This window comes from Cygnus olor, chromosome 5 (genome assembly GCF_009769625.2).
Source record: "Cygnus olor isolate bCygOlo1 chromosome 5, bCygOlo1.pri.v2, whole genome shotgun sequence".
NCBI lineage: Eukaryota > Metazoa > Chordata > Aves > Anseriformes > Anatidae > Cygnus > Cygnus olor.
The window spans coordinates 37769486-37789579 of NC_049173.1; the positions used below are offsets into that span (position 1 = coordinate 37769486).

General features: G+C 44.3%; 1 protein-coding gene and 1 long non-coding RNA gene across 8 annotated transcripts in view; one reads left to right on the plus strand and one right to left on the minus strand.

Annotated features, from left to right (window-relative positions):
• RAD51B (RAD51 paralog B) overlaps positions 1–20094 on the minus strand; it is a 378738-nt gene that overhangs the window by 57921 nt on the left and 300723 nt on the right. The gene's annotated exons all lie outside the window — the stretch shown is intronic.
• LOC121070429 lies at positions 17285–19422 on the plus strand. Of its 2 annotated transcripts, XR_005820078.1 has the most exons (3): positions 17285–17663; positions 18562–18725; positions 18995–19422. It is a non-coding gene; the product is annotated as an uncharacterized LOC121070429 (long non-coding RNA). The 2 variants fall into 2 exon arrangements; XR_005820079.1 differs by lacking the exon at positions 17285–17663 and adding an exon at positions 17685–18319 and having other exon boundaries at positions 18562–19422.

Here is a 20094-nt window from a genome sequence, read left to right on the forward strand (position 1 = left end):
GGCTACATTTAAAATTATGGCTGAAGGCAGCTAACTCCTATGATCCAGACTTAAAACTTTTCAGGTAGGATCAGACGCCCTTCTTAACTTCTCTGAGTGCCCACTAGTGTGTTAGTTAACACATGGTGTTAGATGTTGGAATTTTTCAGTGTAAGTAGTCTCAGCTGGGTTTTACTGGGTTTTAAAACATCTTGGCTAGTCAGGCCTCGTTTTCTAGGTCTGGACAGGGTTTTAAACTGTGCTTTCAAATGTGACTAGCTGTGATCACACTAAGGACAAAATAGCATTTAAGCATGTGCTAGTTAACAAATAGTAGAATATTGTGTCCAGTTTTAAGCCATAGAGTACAAGAGAGACACTGGCAAACTGAAGAAAAGTCCAGTGGAAGGACCCTAAAATGGTCCTAAAACAAACAATTTGAGTTCAGCCTGGAGAAGGCTAAGGCAGGAGACTTCAGATAAGATGACAGAATGAGATTAGAATTTGATTATTTTTACAAAAATGCTGTTACAGAAACCAAATTTAGAGATTTCACCAAAGATAATTTGATAATTTGTCCACTAGGAACTGGAATAACTCAATTCATGTGAGTGAAAACTGATTTTTGATTATCATCACAGGCTAAAATGGAAAGTGGCCCAAGCTACCTAGAGAGGAGATGCTGTATATATCACAATACCAACTACTAAAAGTAACTGAATCACTTAGTCTTACAGATGGAGATCTGGTTTAAAGACTGAATTTTCTGCATGGTGTCATCAGTCCTCAGCAAAAGAGGCATGGCAAGGTCTAGTCTCTTTACCTATTTATTTTGAACACACAAAAGACTTAAACTTCTCTGAGTATAGAATCAGTCATCTAACTAAATAAAGCAACTACTTATGTGCTATGTGGTCTTGGTCAAGTCACTCAAAAGCTTACCACTTGAGATTATGGCTCTGCAGCAGTCTAAATTAAACTAACTGTCGGCTTATGTGGTCCAGCTCTGGCTATGCATTCCCATTCCTCTCTTACACCCAAAACATTGCTCATTAGGCCATTCACCAAGTCATTTCACTGATTTAGGGGAGCATAAAACTCACCTAACAAAAAGCAAGTAACATATCCTTTGCCACAAACTGGGATCACAAGAACAGCTAAACCTATAGGTAAGAAGTAACATTTAACCTCATTTCATTTTAGATAGCTGCAAATTTTGACAGGTTTGGGGTTGATTTTTTTGTTTGTTTGTTCCTTTTTGAGAAGGGAAAGGGAAATTTTGGAAAACAAAATAAAGTGCTCATTCTCATATACAAAACATATTCCAACATGCTTTATCTGTTACTATCAGGTCAATTTCCTTAGGAAAATGTTGAAGTGAAAATTAATGAAACTTTGTGAACGCTTGCATGAAAATGTTTGTTTTACAATGAAAATACAGGCATGCCATGACAATACTTAAGTGTGGAAGGGAGAAAGCATTTCAGATGCTTTTTATATCTTACAGAACATTATGTAATTTGTTACTTAGATGCCACTAAGCTACATTAAAAAAAAATAATAAAAAAAATCAGATGTACCAAAAGATATGCAAACGCCCTTTTTTCCCTGTGGTATGGTCTGTAGGATCCAGGGTTCTGACCCCAGTAAGACCCTCAGTCTGGCAAGTAAGTGTGTGACTGAAAGTTGCAGGACCTTGTTGCACCACAGCACTCTCTCTGTGCTGGAGCCCCCTTGCAGACCATGGTGACCTGCACACTCCATTTTTTTTCTTCTCTGCCTGGGATCTGGCAATGACCTCCTGCAACCTAACTCCTCTCCCCACCAGTGTTTTCTCCAGGCTCTGAGTTGACCTGGCTAATGCTTTTAGCTGTGAGGAGATGAAAAGAAGGTAAGAAAAAAAAGGGGGAGAAAAAAAAAAAAAGCAAGCCCTGCAGATGAAAGTCTGAGGCAGTGTTTTCCTTTCCAAAGTGCTGCTACATTCCCATAAGCTTGTGGTTTCCTGCATTCTGCTGGAGGGCTTTTTTTTTTTTAAAATCCTTTTGGTGATATCTGAAGAGGGAAAATGTCCAGCACTAACAGGAGGCCTTTTGTTCTATTCGTTTCTAAGTGGACTTTAACCCAGTTACTACAGACTGAGTCACTGTAGAAACAAATAAAATAAAAGCTCTCTGTTTTGTCCCTCTGGACAGGTCAGGGACATGTTAAGTTCTGTTCTCCCTTTCCTGCTTCATGGAATCAGTACTAGACCTGGCATTGCACTGCACTAATAATGAACATAGTTTATGGCTGTTCTTTTTTATATGTCCTGGCAACCCCTACAGAGTTGATATTTCAATAGAGCCAACATTTCATTAACAAAATAAATGCACAAGGGCTGTATCTATGGGTAACAAGATAAAATTAAATGGAAGAAAGGCCTGCTAGCAGGGACCAGTGAGATCTGTGTAAGCATGACACATAAAGGTGCATGTCTGAGCTATTTTGGTACTTTCTCATGTCTCAAATCTCTTAATAACTCACAGCAAACAACTTCTTGTCTCTGAATATGACTGTAAGACTCCCTTGCCATCAGGCTGAATTTTAAGCTGAATTTGAGAGTTGAATTATGATCATTCCCTGCAGTTCAGTTTGCTATGACAAGTTATATCCTGTCACCATACATCCATTTTAGGATAAATCACAACCTATTCAGATCCCAAACATCTAAACTAAAACAGATCTAAAAAAAATAAGCATCCCATTCATAGGCCTGTGGTTCCCTGGGGCTTACTGAGGCTCTGGAAATTTTGTGCACAAGAGGACTCACAACTGCCCCTCCCCTCCCCCCTTCTCTCACCAGCCCGCCTTCCCTGGAAGCCTTTTTAGCTCCTCAGCCTTCCCTTATCTCTGTACTCCCAGCACTGGCCAAACAGCTGCCTGCTGCAGCTGCCAGCCCAGAGGCAGGCTGTAGGCTTGCCTTCGCCACCCTCTTGTACCCTCCTTTGGAGCTGGTTTCTGCAGTGCTTATCTGAAGCCACTGTGTTGCTTTCCCACAGCACCCTTCCCAGTCCAGGGTACTCCAACTCATTTTTAAAGTGGGCCATACTGGGAGGGAGCTAGCAGTAGGTGGGCCAGCAATGCCTTTAACAGCTGTGGAGTGGGCATGCATGCAGAGGTAGGACAGCAGGAGACTGGGACACTTCGCAGGGAGAGTTTTGTATCAGCACATGACTGCTCTGTCAGCACAGAGAACTGAACTCAAGCAAAGCCCAGACTGTGCCAGGCCATGGGTGTGAGTCAGCAGGAGTTTCACATGCGGCCAGCATCGTGCCGGGCATGGGAGGGCAGAGCACAGAGGGACAGGACTGCACCAACACCAGCACTGCTGTGCAGTTAAAGCTGCGCTTAGCACTGCACCAGGCCTCCTGCTGCCCATTCTCTCTCCCAGTTCCCAGCAAACTTGTCCTACAGCCTATTGTAGAGGTTTGCTGGAGAGCACAAGTACTTTGGCCATTTCTCCTTTTCCCAGTTTAGTTTCATGTGCCAGTCTTGGGATTCCTCAACCCTGAAACAGTCCAGAAACTTGGTCCAGAAACTCTGCCCTGCCAGAATAGCTAAGGGTAAAGGGCTTGCACAGCAAATGAAAAGTGAATGTGAACTCTTACCCTATTGACTTGTTAACACTCTATTCTGTCTGCAGGAGCCTATCAGTGTATACGAGCTGCAGCACAAGTTGTGGAAAAACAAATCAACTGGTGAACAAAGGTGGTTAGAAGGGTCTGCAATCTTGAGGCTACTCTGCATCATTATCCCTACCTTCTTACATTTCCTTTGGTTTATTCTGTAATAGCCAAAAGAGACCAAAATAGAGTCTAAGTTCAGCATAATTTGGGAGTGTAGATGGCTGACTGCTCTTTCCGTGTTGTGGTAGCAGGAAGGAACACCAAGAGAGCATCTTGCCTTACCTTGTTCCTTGCTACTACATACAACTAAGATGGTCCTCACACCACTCGGGCCAATGGAAAAGATGCGAAAGAAATTCCATCCCAACTAGAGAGCTGGACAGATTTCAGAGCCTGTCAAGAGCAAGTAAAACAGCAAAACATTCTGAAGTTCAGATGGCAGATTCTTTGGGACAGTTTCCAAGCAAATTTATGTTCATTTCTTGGCTGAATCCAACTTTAAACAGAAATTAGAACAGTGAACATGGAGAGAAGTTTGTGACCAGCAGAAGCAAAACATCTGGGTTTTTGCTGGAGACAACTGAACTCCAGATGTTGTCAACATCACAATTCTAGGAGTGCCAATCGCTTTGCAAGCTGCCCTGAGAAAGGTCATGTCACTGAACTCTTGGTGACTGAATGGCTTTTGTACGGAGAACTCCTCTCCCAGATGTGCAGTGCTTGCTGGAGTTCGGTGCAATTTGCTTTGTTACCAGATTAGGCAGAGGGGAAAGAGAGATCACAAGGAGATATTCTACTTTATGAGAGCAAGCTGGTCTCATAGATCCTGCATGAATTGTGCTTGTGCTAATTCCGTTTGATACTTGCTGAACACATTCCTTGATACAAGATGCTGCCTCAAGCTGTCAGTGAGATAATGAAATATCGTTACATCAGCCTGGTCAGTTTATAGGAATGGCACTCGTTAACATAGATACAGTTTACAGATCTGAATCAATGACGACATTGACTTTATGTTTCCCTGGAGGACATTGTGCTACTGAGAGAAGTACTAACATAAGTTCATGTTAGAGCATGTCTTGCCAGCAAGTAGCATAGACAGAAGGAAAACATTTTAATCTCCTTTCAGGACAGAGGTCTTTCTCAGCCTTGGGTTGTAACAACTGAACTCCTTAGTTCCAGATCACTTCTTTTGCTTCTTAATCTTTGAGTCCCTGACACTGATAAAATGCTGATCATCAATTTTAGAAGCACTGTAACCCTCACACCACGTGTCATCTGTTTCCCTTCAGTGTTGCACACATAGACCCCATAGGCCGTGTTTGTGCATGTGACAGAGGAAGGAAAAAGAGAGGACACATGATCTGAGGGTTATAGTGAGACTACGTGCATCTGCTTTAGGACGCAATGGTATAGCACAAATGAATGCAGTGTGTTTGCATGACACGGAGGCACATGACTAAGCATACCACTGGACAGCTCTGTGAAGATGTCAGTGGAACGGATTCTCTTTTGTAAAAGCTGGTCTCCCTGCCAGATTTTTTTTTCAACTCTACAATTACTTCGCAATGTTAAAAGCTTCAGAGTGAAATCTGGTTTTTGACACCGCATATACTAGGAAGGCTTAAGAATTGTCTGTTTACTATCTGATGCAGAGTCAAAATGTGCCTCAGTGAGAAGCACTACACTTTATATAATAAATTGATTGGAAAATGGGTTTCAGCAGTAGAATAATATAACTTGCATCCATTTGCCTCTCAAGAAGGGATGCACAAAAGAATCTGTCACTTAATTCAGTAGAGTGTTCAGTGGGTCAGCCTGGGAACGCACTTATTGACAAAAGGGCACATTATGGCTTTAGAGCTTGTTGGAATGAAGCAGGCTTAAATATGAGTGCGTATACAAATTGTTTTATCTTATAAATTGCTGGTTGCTCTTTCTGATATACTCCAACCTGCAACAGCCTCTTGCTCAGAAAGTAACCTAATCCGCACATGAACTGAGCTTCTTTTCCTGCTTCATTGCTATCACAAACAGCTGTTTTCTGCCTATTTGCACTTCATGCACAACTTCAGTTACCTTTTTAATTTCATAACTACTGAAGTAAGTTCATGATGAATTCTAACAGTTGTTCACACAAGGCTGCACTGCCTACATTTAGTATGCATTATACTCAGAATTGAAGTTTAAAAAGATTTTGCATCAGCAAGCGAACAATAAAAAAACCAGAAAGCTATTTGAGCAGAGGAATGAATTTCTGCTAAGACCTTTGACAGTAGATTCATTGGCTTCCAGCTGATCAGACAGACTTTCGGCTACTAGCTGGCTTTATTCTTGGGCAATCTGAAGACATTTGGGTAGTGCATTTTAAACCAATTGATTGTTTTCTCAGAGTCTACATAGGGGTCGGGAAAAAGGGGAGTATCTTTCTTGCTAATGTTAGCTAGACAATGGCAGCTTAACTGTAAAGCCCCCTAAAAGAGAATAAGCCTATTGTGTCCCCAGTGTGTTTCCCACATTTCAAAGGCCACTAAGTAGCACCAGCATCTTTGCCTCTGGGTTACTGAGAAGACAGACTCTTATGCTTATTAAATGATGGCTTTCCCTAATGATTTGAAACAAAAAAGGCACACACATACGAAGCCAGAGATGTGCACAGGCTTCTCCTGCCACAAGGTCAAACACATGAAAAGACACAACAAAAAGTTTGGCCCTGAGATACCGGAGTGGACCCTCTCGCCCATCTCTCCCACACCAGCCCTTACCCTCTTTTCTACTGCGAGAGCCCCCGGTTCCAGCACAATTAGGCGCAGCACCAATGGCATTTCTGTTGCCTCTCCTTCCACTTGGCTTCACTGCTGAGAAAGAAGCTTGTTCGGCGGGGAGGCGGGCACCGCTGCCTGAATAGTTTCTGAAGCATTCATTATCTCCCGCCTAATTACATGGCCGACATAGTGTTGTTGTTGTGGGAACATTGCATCACATTAATCAGCAAGGGGATGTGCCAAGATGAAAGGGTCCCCTTGTGTCTGCTCTCTGCTGTGGAAAATGGGCAGGAGGGCGGGGGAAGGCACGGGGTATTTATCAAGTCCCAAGGGAGGGAAGGCACAGCGGGGGCACCCAAGCTCAGCCCGGCCCTGCCGCCATCTTCCCAGGCCAGCTCTGGTAGCACGCACACTTTTTGTGGTCACGCATGGTGGAGGACTGACAGCCTCGGAGCCTGAAATCCTTCACCACAGCAAGCTATGAGCAAGGGCAGTGTTGCGGCCTGCTGCTCGCCTGCTCCTCCATAGCCTGTCCTTCCCTCAGCCCTCTCTGACCAGGAAGGGGAGCTCCTCTTTGAACAACCAACCAGACATTCGGCTTCCACCCGCCCTCTGGGCTTCACAGAAAGTCACTGTCCCTTGAAACACCCTCCAGACACGCTTTCTCCAACAGCCTGTGGGCCAAATGTTAAATAGTAGCTGCAACCGGCCTCACAGACCAAGGTCAAGCTAGTACCCAAAAGCAAAAGTTCAGTTTCTCAAAGCCTGGTGGTGAGAACCCCAGTTCGCCCACATGGTGTAATTTTTAAATGGACTCTTGAAATCTGAGAAGAGATCTCATTTCCTCCTATCTTTGTCCCATTTGCAAGACATTTAAAAGGCTTTGTAAGGCCTTGCATAGATGCTTCTGTGTGTTGGGGCTGGGGGAAGGGCTGAGGCATCTACACTGGGCTGTTTGGCACCCTGCAAAAGACCGGGTCTGACTGGAATACCAAGTGCCAGTCCTCGGCTGAGCTGTTCATTGCTGTGAGATGCAACAGCAGCACTCCGGAGAGAATGGGGAAAGGTGATGGAAAAATGAAGACATTACAAATGCAGTTCCTTCCATCCATTAGACTCTCACATTCACTTCTGATTCAATCATTTCAGATCAGCCCCCTTTAAAATCCTCCAAGGACTGGCACCAGCTCGGGCTCAGATCTCTTCCAGCTTCCCTTCCTGCAGGCTGCCCACCACAGCATTTCTGCACTTAGCTGTGCTGCAGGTTGGCTTCAGTTGCTTTGAATGTAAGCGTCTCCAAACCCTATTGTTTTTGTAATGCATCTGGCTTATTAATGCAGGCTATTAAAGCCACTTTGGAAGCAGATTTACTGAGATGCAGATAAGTTTATCTGCCACAAAGTAGGTGTGAACGCCAGTTCCTGCTACAGTGACTGTTGCCAAGTCCTCCCACTGGTATCCCATGATCTTTTGTGGACAATTGGGGCAGCCTGCTTATCTGCATGCCACCTGTTGTGCAGGAGTCACCCTGACCCAGTGCCACCTTTCTATTCAAATACTGGTGCCGCGTCAGGTGGTGTTCTTCAGATTTCAGCACACAGGGAGCATCACTTGTGTGGTGCTGGACGGTCCTTTGCTAAGAGACTTGACTTCATTGCCCTCTGGTGAGAGGAGTACATACAACAGGGTCTCTGAACAGGTTTTTTTTCATGGAGATCAAATGGGACCTGCATTCTACATTACAAGTGGCAACCAAACCAAAGAAGGGCAAGCTTCCAAGATATCTTGTTGCATATAATGTAAACCAAGTTGTATGGAGCAAGAAGAGATTCGCTTTCCCTTGGGCACATATATCCTCAAAAAAAGCCAACTCTGAGAGCTGTCTATGCACTTGCTAGCTTTTCTCTGCTGCTCAGTCCTTGACAGACTGGGCTGCCTTACACACAGTGCCCTTGGTACTGTATTACTCTTCCCTCAAGCTGCCAGGACACTGGTGCTCTGGCCATCTCCTTCCCAACAGAGGCCCTGGAATTCAGCAGGACGGGGAGCAATTTGCCATGTCTGTGCTCACTGAGGGCTGGGCAAAGCCCATGGGAATGGAATCCCAACCCAAAGACAAAACATTGTTTTATCCCTGGTGGCATTAAGGTTATTATCTGAACAATAACTAGCTGTCCTTTTTGTCTCACTTTCGCCCGACAAAAGTGAAGTACTGAACTGAGATCACTGCAATATATCCTGTGCTAAAACTGCCCAGTTTACATAGGAGAAAAAAAGCCTGAGAGATAACATAGTCAAAGAACTCTGGTCTCTAATCTACGGGATAGATAAAAAGACAGAAGCACGAGGAAGATGTCCTACAGCATGATACAGGAGAGATGATGACAGGGAAATGTGTCAGACTTTATAATTACTGCTAATGAGGTTAATCTAAGGGCAACTAATCCTGTGGGAGAACATGGTGTCTCGGGGATCAAGGTCTTCTCTGAAATACAGGAATGTTTTGCAGCCCTCGACCTCTAATGCCTCTCTCCTTCTGGGACACCCACAGTCCCCCGGCTCAGAAATGCCTCCTATTCTCTGAGCCACCCCAGCAATATGCAGTCAGAGATTCCTACCCCCTCCAAGGTGGCGGCTTATCTGTTGGCATCCTGCACCCCAGAGCAAAGAACAGGTTTGCCTCCTGCTTGCACTAGGTCCTGACTGCAGAGGCACAAGCCTGTGTGTGCACTGTAGTTTGTTTTGAAAAGTGCCTTCTGATTTGTTTTACCACCACTGCCAGCTATTCCAGGTCTCCAGCTTTGTTTTGGCCCATCAGTCAAGGCATCATGAGGACCAAATGCAGATGTGCCAAATGAAGAGCTCCAGTAAGAGGTCTAGAGTAAAAACCTGCTCCGTTTCCATTTCCTTGTCCTTTTCATGGGCCCCTCTCACTGCCACACTTGTGACTACACAACACTCCTGCAGCAACCTTTGTGGATTAAACACTGTACAAATCGTAGTGCTTCTTCCAGTTTTTGGGACTTAACTTTGAAGCCAGTCTTTTCCACAGGCACCAGAAAGGTGACAATACATAACAAGCATGGGAATTCTTTGTTTTGGCACACAATTTCGTTGCTTCTGATGAGAAAAACTATCTCAAATATTGTTGATCCCAGCAGAGGGAAGGGAAATGGGGCAAGTGGCTGCTCCACCCAAAACTTTCCAGTCCCAAAGTGGAAGTATCTCCAAAGGTCTCTGGGAAGGCCCCACTGAGGCACATCTGAAAAGCCCAGGACAGATCCCTAGCACAGGTATGTTCTGTTTCATTGTTTCACCCCACTCTTCATGTGACAGCTTTCTTTAAAATCCCACAGTACCTCTTTGTCATCTGGAAATATCATTTCTGGCTCGCTTTCTTCTTTTCTTGCTCTCTGATTTCCAAAGGACTCTTAACTGAGAACCTGTTTTCTCCCTTGCCTCTACACTTTTGTTAACTCCACTTCACATATTCTATTACAAAAAAAATAAAATAAGACTTCAACCAAAAAAAGGGCTAAAGTCATTTGACAGTAACTGCAGCATTAGTGCCTATCTCTCACTGGTGCCAAAGGTGAGAGGAATTTTAGTAATTCAATAGATAGATAAGATAGGAGAGATTATTTGATTTAGTATTTGGCTGTACCATCTTTCTGAAATACAGTGAGGCTAAAAGAATGCTAAAGGTCACACGATATGTTTCTTAAGGTAAATGAAGTAACTTTTTGTAAAGGGATACGTTCATTCCAGGTGCAATTATAATATTTTTAACACTTTGCTGAGAGTCACCCTTTAAAGGAAGTTCTTGTCCCACAGCTCTGCAGCGATTTTTAAGTGAGTACTTTCCCTCCCTCCACATCCCCACACTAACACCAAGAGTGCTCACAAGGAAATCCCAACAGGCAGACTGTTATTCAGGCCATTTCTGCATTTCTAAGGCTCATCGACCTTTCTTTTGTCAGATAAAAGCTTCCCATCTCTTTAAGCCCTTCATTCTTGAAATAGTCCCACAGAAAAGTTGACATCCTTGGCAAGGAGAGTGAAAAGCAGCTTGTCCGCCCTTCCCAATAGGCCAGGCTGGAGTTGTTTTAGCCTGTTTAAATCTCTCCCCTATTTATATGCTAATGTTCTGGTATCAGCAGAAAGTATAAACAGTGTTGTTTACAGCTCCCTATAGTCTGTGAGCACCAAGCTGCTAGGAGAATACAGTGTACTGGCCAAAGCGATGTATTTATTGACAATGAAAACGGCCACTTCTAAGACTCAGAGAAACAAAACTGAACTGTAAAAATGCAGTGTCAGCCAACAATATAACCGTACAGAACAGGATTGGCAAAAAGCCATTAGCCAGGGGGTCAGTAATGGGCCCCGGGGAGCTACGAGACTTCATATTTAACAGGGAGAGATCTGGGGAGACCTTCAGCACAGAGACCTCTGAGAAGAGAGCATCAAGCTCTTTGGCAAGGCGGCTTACATGCTCCATTTGCTATTATTGCAGATTTTTGTTAGTGGATAATGGCTCATAGCTTGGCTCACAACTCTCCTGGATCCTGAAGTGAATTAAACTCTCCTAAGAAAAACAGCATGGTCTAAAGGAGCAAGCACAGGAATTCTTGAGTTCAGATCTTGGCACTCTATTTCGCTATGTGACTCTTTCCACCAGGAGAGCATTAGTTATTAAAAATAACAATAACAGCAAAACCAGGAAGCAGTGAGGATGTACATCAAAGATGTTTGTGCAGTGTCGAGCTCTCTGAAGACATTAGACACCGAGCCTGTCTCTACATCAGTCAACAAAACGTTGCCCACTGTAATGGCACTCCCTGCTCAAACCGGGGGAAATACCTGCTTGCATCAGCAATGCCTTATCTCCCAGGAAATAAAGACTAAAAAGCCTTAAAAAAATCCCATTTACCACAGTGTCTACTGTATGCAATTCTCTCATGAATACAATCACCAATGAAAGATGCTAGACTGGCTGACCTGGCAATCATTATAGAATGTTTTGGTTTTGTTTGTTTTTAACTGAAAGATTGAAAAAGGTTGTGACAAAGTTTAACTCTCGTTCTTCTACCACATACATGTGCGTGGAGGCATCTGGGTAGGGCAATGTGAATTTGCTTGGCTGTTACTGGAGAACTATCCATACGCTCTCAATTAAAGGAAGCCACCTACTCAGCAACTTTGCATCAGCACTAAATTCGTGAAAGGGTAAAATGCCAGAGGACCACTTGCGATGGCATTGTGCCTTGTCAGAGCAGCACAGTCACAAAACAAAGTTTGAGGTGCTGAACAATGAGAGTATTATATTGGCAAAGATGTGCTTTTCTTCCAGTGGGAATTCAGTCACTAAGTGCATCAAGAGGATTTACAGCAACCTTTTGCTGTAATAACAAGATATAGGCCTACATGAAAATCCCATGTTTGGCTGTGGCACACCGGCTAAGACTGTGCTGTCTCCTTCTTGCAGTGAGTTCCCAAAGAAGGAAATTGCTTATTTCTGCTACTACAGTATGTCTGAAATCAAGGAGTAGTCTGGTGGTGCCATGCCAGATTTTCCAATGCATAAAGTTTCTCTGTCTCCCGAGTTAAAGTAATCTGCATGTGGTCTTGCACATATTACTTACATCATCTTTTTAAGAAACTTAATCCATCCAGTTTCAAGCTTTGAAGTTTTTCTGTACAATGTAAAAGGGTTAAGTCTACCCAGACTGCGTCAGGTGCCCTGCACGCATTACACCGCGTATTTTGTGGGATTACAAGTGCTTATCAACTGTGCAAATAAACCAGTCCAGTGTATTTATTCCACTCGAGATTGTCTGAAACTGGTTCATTTCTAATAACTGTCAGCTAAACCACTAAGCCAGGTGGGGATGATTCTTGTTGGAGCCGTTTTGAGCTCTAACAGCAGTTTCTAAATCTCCTTCCATTACTTATTATTAATTACTGTTTGTTAAGCACCAGCAGTGCAATCAGGGCTAGGTAAAAGACAAATAAAGGCAGCCCCCGTACCAAGGGGTTAACCTTTAAGCACAAGGCATATCAATTAAGATCACAGTATGAACAGCAAGAGACGCCTTGAATCTGAAGCCATGAGCCGGGATTTCAGTGATTGTATTTCTGGCGTCTGTGTCTGTAAGAGGATGAAAAGGCACAGAAGTGTTTTGGGGTAGGTGGGGGTTTCAGTCAAATTGAAAACTGACGCACCTAAAACTAAGAGAGAGAACTGCAGATGCACTTCTTAGATATGAGTCTACAGAAATATTAATAAAGAAAAGGCTAGAATGTAGTCTTACATAATTCATTGCTGCTGGGACACGGGCCGGGAGGGAAGAATGGAAAAAACAGTCCATAAAGATGCCAATAGTTTCTAAGCAGAAACATCTGTTGAAGTCTTAAAAACGGCCAGGCCTGCAGCAAGCTCAGCAACAGGAAAGCCTGTAGTTGATCACCCCTACCCTCATCAGTCCCATGCGCCCCTGCCCCTGGGATCCGCTCGGAGCTTGGAAGATAACTGACACCATGAATCAAGCCCGGCTCCTTTCTTCAAGGGGAAAGGGGAGGAACGGAGGGCCAGGATGGGCGTCCGAGGAAGACGAATGATTATTTGGAATGGAGGTATTCAGGAAGAGTTACAAAAGAGTAAGGGAACACGCAAAGGGAGACCTAGTGGCTTATCCACTCTGCCCCAAAGGGGCCAGTGCTTGGAATTTCCATTGCTCTGTCCAGTTTAATTTTAAATGTCTCAAAGCAAAAGGCCTTGCTCCCCTCGGGAGGCTATTGCAAAATCCCACAAATCATCTGTGTCTTTTACATGACTGCCCCTTCCTTTGTGATAGTTCATTTAATTTCTTTGTTTTCTCTTGATATTCAGCACTGCCCCTAGACATATCAGTTCCAAACAGCAATTTCTTCTTCCTGAAAACATTTTTCTCCCTTCTCCTGTCTTCTCTCAAGACAAGAGCTATCTTAAAAATATCTGTGGAAGTTATTATTTTGTACACCTCTGCAGGATCTGCGTCTGCCTGCGGGAAGGGAGCATGGTTCTGTTGGATCTTACAAGGCTCTGTGAAATGGGGACCTCAGCTGCTGTATTACAAGAGCAGTATAACTTGGCAGAAGTTCTTATAAAGCAAGAGTTTGGAGCCTTCCCTTCCCAATTGCTGATCATTTCAGATGCCAATTTTGGCAAACTGCTTACTAGGTCATGTTAAAGCTTCTTTAAGTGTATAAAACTTTAACCACCAAGAAAGCCAGACTTCAATCAACAACAATGAAAAGTTTAACTACCAATCTCTGGGTAGGAGATTCCACTTTTCTTTCAAATCCAAAACTCGAACAGCCTACATTATCCGTGGGATTGGGCAGCAACCTAGCAGTAAATTTCTGAGTTTATAAAGGATCCTCTTTTAGAGTTAGTGGTGACTGAAGAATCATGAGAACTGTATTTCACTTCTCAAAAAAGGTAATACTCGAGTGCTTGGGATTTCAAAAGTATTTACCCTGCACTTCTGAAAATCTAAGCAGAAGCCTTCCCCTCCCTTGAAGTAATCTCTAACGTTTTCCTGTTTTTCCATGTAAAGAGAAAATAGCTTTTCTATGTAAAGCTAGACCAAAGGGTCAACATATGACTTCGATTGGAACTCTTGCTGTGATGTTAACCGTGCAGTCCACAAACAGCGTAACAATAACACAAGTGAGCAGAGCGGGAGCAAGCAGAGTAGTAGTTAAAGTCATCAGATGCTCAAAAACAAACTCTGCAGTTTCCACTATTCATCAGTTTTCGGATTTTGACCTAAGTCTGCACTCAAATTGGCACTTTGTGATTTGCTTCCTGGCCCAAATGCCCAGAGTCCTCAGCGCTGAACATCAAAGAAAAAGCTTGCTGCTTGAGTGGCTCCCTTCCAGCCTGCCTGGCTCTCGGCTCTTCCCCATCTTTTGCTTTTTTCATTAGATAGGCAGCTTTGGATAATAAACTATGGAACTTTGCAAAGCTTTGGGGATCCATTTATCAACTTTTGTAAGATTTTTTTCCACCTTGACACTTTTGCTTTCTGGCTATTTCTAGAAACACTGGATCGAGGAGGACTTCCTGATAGTGACCTCGTTTATGTTTTCAGTTGCGGAGCTAGTTATCCTTACTTCAATGTCAGCAGTGGTACAAATAACATTACTACAAGTAGAGTTACTAGACCTAGTTTTTCATGTCACTCAGTTCAAAATAACTGACCAAAAGGCCTTATCAGCAGCTTGGCTTCCCTTTCAGGTGTAGAGCAAAGTTTTCACACTGCATGTGAGTCACCGGATGACTTCAAAGAATGAGAAACACAAAAGGGATTAGGGAGCTTCTTGCTTCCCGCTATTGCTCCTGCAGATTTGTAGCCAGTCTCAACCGGCTGCCTACATCCAGTCTGGGCTCACGAAGCCCCAGTTCCCTGCAGGTCCTCTGGCAGCACACAGGAAGGGAACGGTCTCCAACAATGCAGGAGTAAAGGGAACTTTTAACTCAATGTTAAGCCTCTTAAAACATGAGCTGAGGTTCCTCCAAGATTTTATTAAATCTGCCAGCCTGTGAAATACTGCCCAGTGGATCAAAGACACAATGCGCCCTTTCTTAGTTTGTGTTCAGCTCTTCATGGATCTCCAAAGGGCAGTAGGGCTGCAATGTCTCGTTAGGTCAGTCATTAAATACAAGGAACCCAAAAATTCACCAGAGACCAAGAGTCAGGATGGGACTCTGCCATCCCTTCAGGAGCACGATGTCTGACCCTTTTAATTCATCTTCACTCCCTTCTCCCCCCAGTACACTGAGAACCACTCACTGCTGCTGATGTATAAAACCCTGCCACGACAACTACTAAAAAGGGCAGCTCCACGCTGGCATTGATCCTGCCTTCATCTCACTGCATTCATTGTCTATGAGAACAGAGGCAGGATTAGAAGGGGGTTTAGAGTGCAACCAGGCAGTAAGATTAATAACTGCTCTTGGGTTCATTCATGATCAATTGAGTGTGTGTGAATCTGCAGAGGACCTTCTTTAAACAATCAGTAGGGATAGTAGGGGCAGTTGTGGGACCAGAAATCCAGCAAAGCACGTTTCAGTTACACAGCATTTCTTGTAGGAAGGAATTACACGTTTTGCTATCTCTAAGTCTGCAGATATGGCTCTGCTTGTGTAGATCTGCTGGTATTTACCCCCAGATCCATTATATACCCTATATTCCCCAGAAAGTCCACTGACTCCAAGGGGCACACAGTCAAGCCTTACATGAAGGAAAGTTTGCTATCAGGAATACTTCCAGGTACACACTCGAAATGTGTCAGCTACTTTTTAAACAAATTAAACACCTTAAAGCCTACAGAATAATGCATTTCACCAGATTTATCCCAGCTTTATCTCCTACAAGTAAATACAGATAAATCACATGATCTCGTTCCTTTTCCTGGAGGGTTAAGCATTTCCTTTATGAATTCTTGTATATGTGAATACAAGATACAGCATGTACAGAGGTCACAGAGGTGACTATTAAATGGGTTTTCTGTGAACCACCATGTTGATAAGACCTGGCTGCTCAAAGTTCAGGAGTTGCTCACGTAAAAATGAAAAGCGCAGCCACATGTGAATTAAAACTGTTTGGCCGTGTTGTCCATTGATCACCTAATTCTGTTAACATCACAAATCAAAGTATTTTTGCAGGACTTTGACTGAAGAGTGACCCAGGTGCACATGAATGGGGAGTGCTTCTGGCCACCACTCTGCTGGGAGCGAACTCACGTGGAAAAGGCACATGCTGGGCTCTGATTTAAGAATATATAGCATTATATAATGTTTATTTCCAGAAATGCCCGTATTTCGCACGTGTGTCTCACTTTTTATTCTGAAAAACATCAAAATAAAGAACAAGCTACACCTAAAGGAATGCCCACATCCACTACTGAGATGGTGCTGAGGGTAGCAGTTGGCCTCCCTAAACGGTACTACAGAACAACTTTGGAAAAAGGTGAAAAATAAGTTTCCCTATGTAATGGTCAACAATATCTCATAGGCATGTCAGTGCAGCCCTGGAATGCCTAGAGCCAGGCTTCAAAAATGTGGAGCCCTCCAGGCATTTTGCTTGGCCTGACAAAGGACAGGAGGGAGGGCACCTGATCACTCTGCCCCTACTGCACTCTAACATGTCCTGTAACATATCCTGCAGGACCAGAATTCGTACTTGAAATAATGGAGCATTACCTGAATAGACATCCCACAGTCTGCACACAGCAGCTGGCCCTATTCCTACGCATTTAGAAATTGGCCATCCCTATTTAATTGAAACAGCAGGAGAATTTATGGAAGCAAAATTTAATTCCCCTAACTGATAATTGAAAGATTAACTTCTGGAGGGAATGCCTTGAGATTTTTAATGACCACACACGATCAGGACCTTGGTTTAATATCTCAGCTATCCATATAGTGCTGACTAAAACAGTGCTGAGGGTAGCAAAAAAGGGGAAAAAAAGAGGGAAAAAAAAAAAGACATATAGGCCTGTGCCACCCAAAATGCAGTGTAAAGAGGTCAGTGTAGTAGCCCCCAAAAATCTGTCTGTCCAAGGAACTTCTTATTGATTAGCAATTTATACTGGCATTAGTGAGAAGGAGTCCAGGAAAAACAGAGCTGCTACAGTGTGTTTTAAATCAAAACAAAACAAAAAATCCCACAAAACGCCCACATGCTCTTGTTTTCATTAAGCCAAGTGCCAGTGGCTTCTGCAGACCTCAACTAAGATCATTAATGTTCTGACTTGGACTACCTTTATGGGACCACCATATGAGACGCTCATATTCACTCTCTGCAGTAATTTTAAATTCTGTTTCCAATTCGTGCTAACCTCTTACCTCCCCCAAAACATTCATGAAAAATACACACTGGCACTGAAGGGAGAATGCAGCCCTTCCCATTTAACATGATACACTGGGGCAAGGGACAGGGGAAAGCAGAAGCAGGCTGTGCAGTGAGGCGGGATCAACTGGCCCAAGGTAGCTCAGCAATGTCTGCGTGTTGCTTTATCATTGCAGGGCTATATGACTTGATCAGATTATTTTGAATTAGACCTTGTTAAGTGCTGCTGAAACACAAACCTCTTTGGCCGCCTTAGCCCAGAGCAGATGATGGAAATCTCCTTTTTTGCTGATATGAAGCTGCTCTGCTTTGGGTTGGAGGCACAGCAGCCGGAGCAACAAGGAGGACAGCAGGTAAGCAGAGTGCATCAGTCTGCCAGGCTGTCACACCAGCACTAAATTCACTTAAAAAAACAACCGAGAGAGACAGCTGGTAAGATACCTAAGAATGCTGATACTTCTGAGAAGGGGAGCGAGACACGGGTCATTTGTAAAAATAGCATAAACCCTGTCTGTAACTTCAGCAACGTTCAACTTTTGTATTTAAAAGGGTCCTCGGAGGCTGCGGCTTTCGTGCCCATACCCCAGCTCCCAGGGAGCCTGGGAAAATAAGCTCATTGTGTCGGAAGGCCTTGAAAGGGAAAGGCGGCTTGCAGAAGGACGGGAGGAGGGGAAGAGCGAGAGCCCAGCTTGAAAACGCATGGAGTGAACTAGAAAACAAACACGTACCTACCCCGGCACGCACACAGGCCCTTAAACTCTGCCTGAACTCCGAAATCTGAGACCAAGCTGGTTTGGGAGCCACTGCTCACTTTTCTTCTTCTTCTCCCCCACCTCCTTTTTTTTTTTTTTTTTAAAGTCATCGTTTTGTTTTCAATTACCTCCTCCTTTGTAAGGAGGAAAAGAAAAATCAGCAAAGTTTTGTGTGCGCGCGTGTGCGTGTCTCGCAGGCAGCTCAGGAAGAGCGAGCTGTCAAAAGCCCAGCCCAGTGTCTGGCTTTCTTGGTCCTGGTGAGGATTTTATAAATATTTGGGAGGTTGCACGGGGCGGGGGGGCTGCGGGAGGGCGGCTCGATAACTTTTGGGCCCACACAGCACACAAGTTTTGAAAGCCTGCTTTTCATTAGCATCGCCTAGCAACCCGCTCATCTGCTGCAAATCTCATCACGCCCCAGCAAAGCATCCACGGCATGCTAATCTTTTCATTTAATAGAAAAGCTGCTGTAATCTTTCTTCCTTTTCCTTTCTAAAAGAGCAGACAATAATAACGATAAAAAAAAAGACTCCGGCCCTGCTCCTCCTGCTGCCCCGCACCCCCACCGGTGCTTTTGCCGACCCAGCGCTGCGCCGCGTTCCCATGGCCGACCTATATGTGTGTGTCCTGCCTGATACGTACCAGCTGCGAAGGCGAGCTTGGGTCAGTTTTTGCTTTTTGTGTCAGGCGTGCTGGGAAGGGCGGGAGGAGAGGGGGAGTATTTTTCTGGCTCTGTGCTGAGAAAGGAAGGAGGAAGGCAGGGATACGGCACTCGCAGTCAGAGCGGCTTAAAGGCAATCGCTGGCTGCGGATCCTGTAACCGAAGCCTCCCCAGCAGGCAGGAGAGAACTGGTTTGTTCTGGTGTGCGTGCATGCATGCGTGTGCATGTTTCGGTGTGGTGCACAAGCCCGAGCTCTCCCTGCATCCACAGGAAGAGAGCGAGTGGTGCTCCCTAGCCGACGAATTCCTCGCCCAAGCAGCTGCACGGTGAGCCCAGCGCTGGAATCTCCCCGGGCCTTGCCTGTCCTTTCACTCTGAAAATATCACGCCTAAGGGGAGGGGAAGTGGTTTGGACAAAATAAGATTTGACCTGAGCATCTGCCCAGAACTGAAACCAAGTGTCTGCCTCCCAGAATTGTTGGCTTTCAATAAAACTCAGATCATTTCTCTTGCCACCTGCCCATCTTCAAGCATGTCTGCGCTTTACGGGCCCACCCGGAAACACCAATCTGTCGTGAAACAGGCCATGCATACAGCTCCTCAGCTGGACTCTGAAAACCTGCAGAAAAGCACATTTTCAGCTATCTAGGCCCATTTTTACAGATAAGCATTCCAATAAACAAGGTCTGTGTTACCCTGCCCTGTGCTCTTCTGCCGGTCTCTTTCCCCCCTTTTTTTCTCTTTTTGTCTCTGTATTTCTTCTACCTTGTTCATACTTTCAAATATGTCTTCTCCTCTCCACTCAAAAAGAAGAAAAGTCCTCAAAAGTGCAATTATGGGGGTGCCCCCCCCACTCTGCTTAGCACCCTGTCCTATTTCCTGAAGCTCTGAACCTTGACCACCACCACACCCACACGTGACGATGGACAGCAGGCTCCCTCACAAAGAAAGATGTTTCCTTTTCCCCTCTCCAGCATAATGCTGGAAGCATTCCCATTAGTGAGGTGCTATAAAGATGACTGCAAGATCACAAGGCCCTAAAGCAAAGATTAAGTCACTTTGGGCAATAACGTTGTTGTCACACCTAGGGAAATGACAATGGGGCCATTGTGTAACAGATCAGGTAGAGATACTACAAATTTCCTAAGAAACCCAGATTAAAACTGGAGCAATATGATGCCTGGGAAGCAGTAAATGTTATGTAAAGTTGGAAAAGATACTGATATTGTGGAAAAAATCACAGTGCTTTACATTCTTAAGTGATATCAGGGTGAACAACTTATTTTCATCCCTACTCTTACATGTATAGCCCCAGTAACAAAACTTCGGAGAGCCCAGCCGAAAGGATGGCTGTAGGGCCAGGGGAAAGGA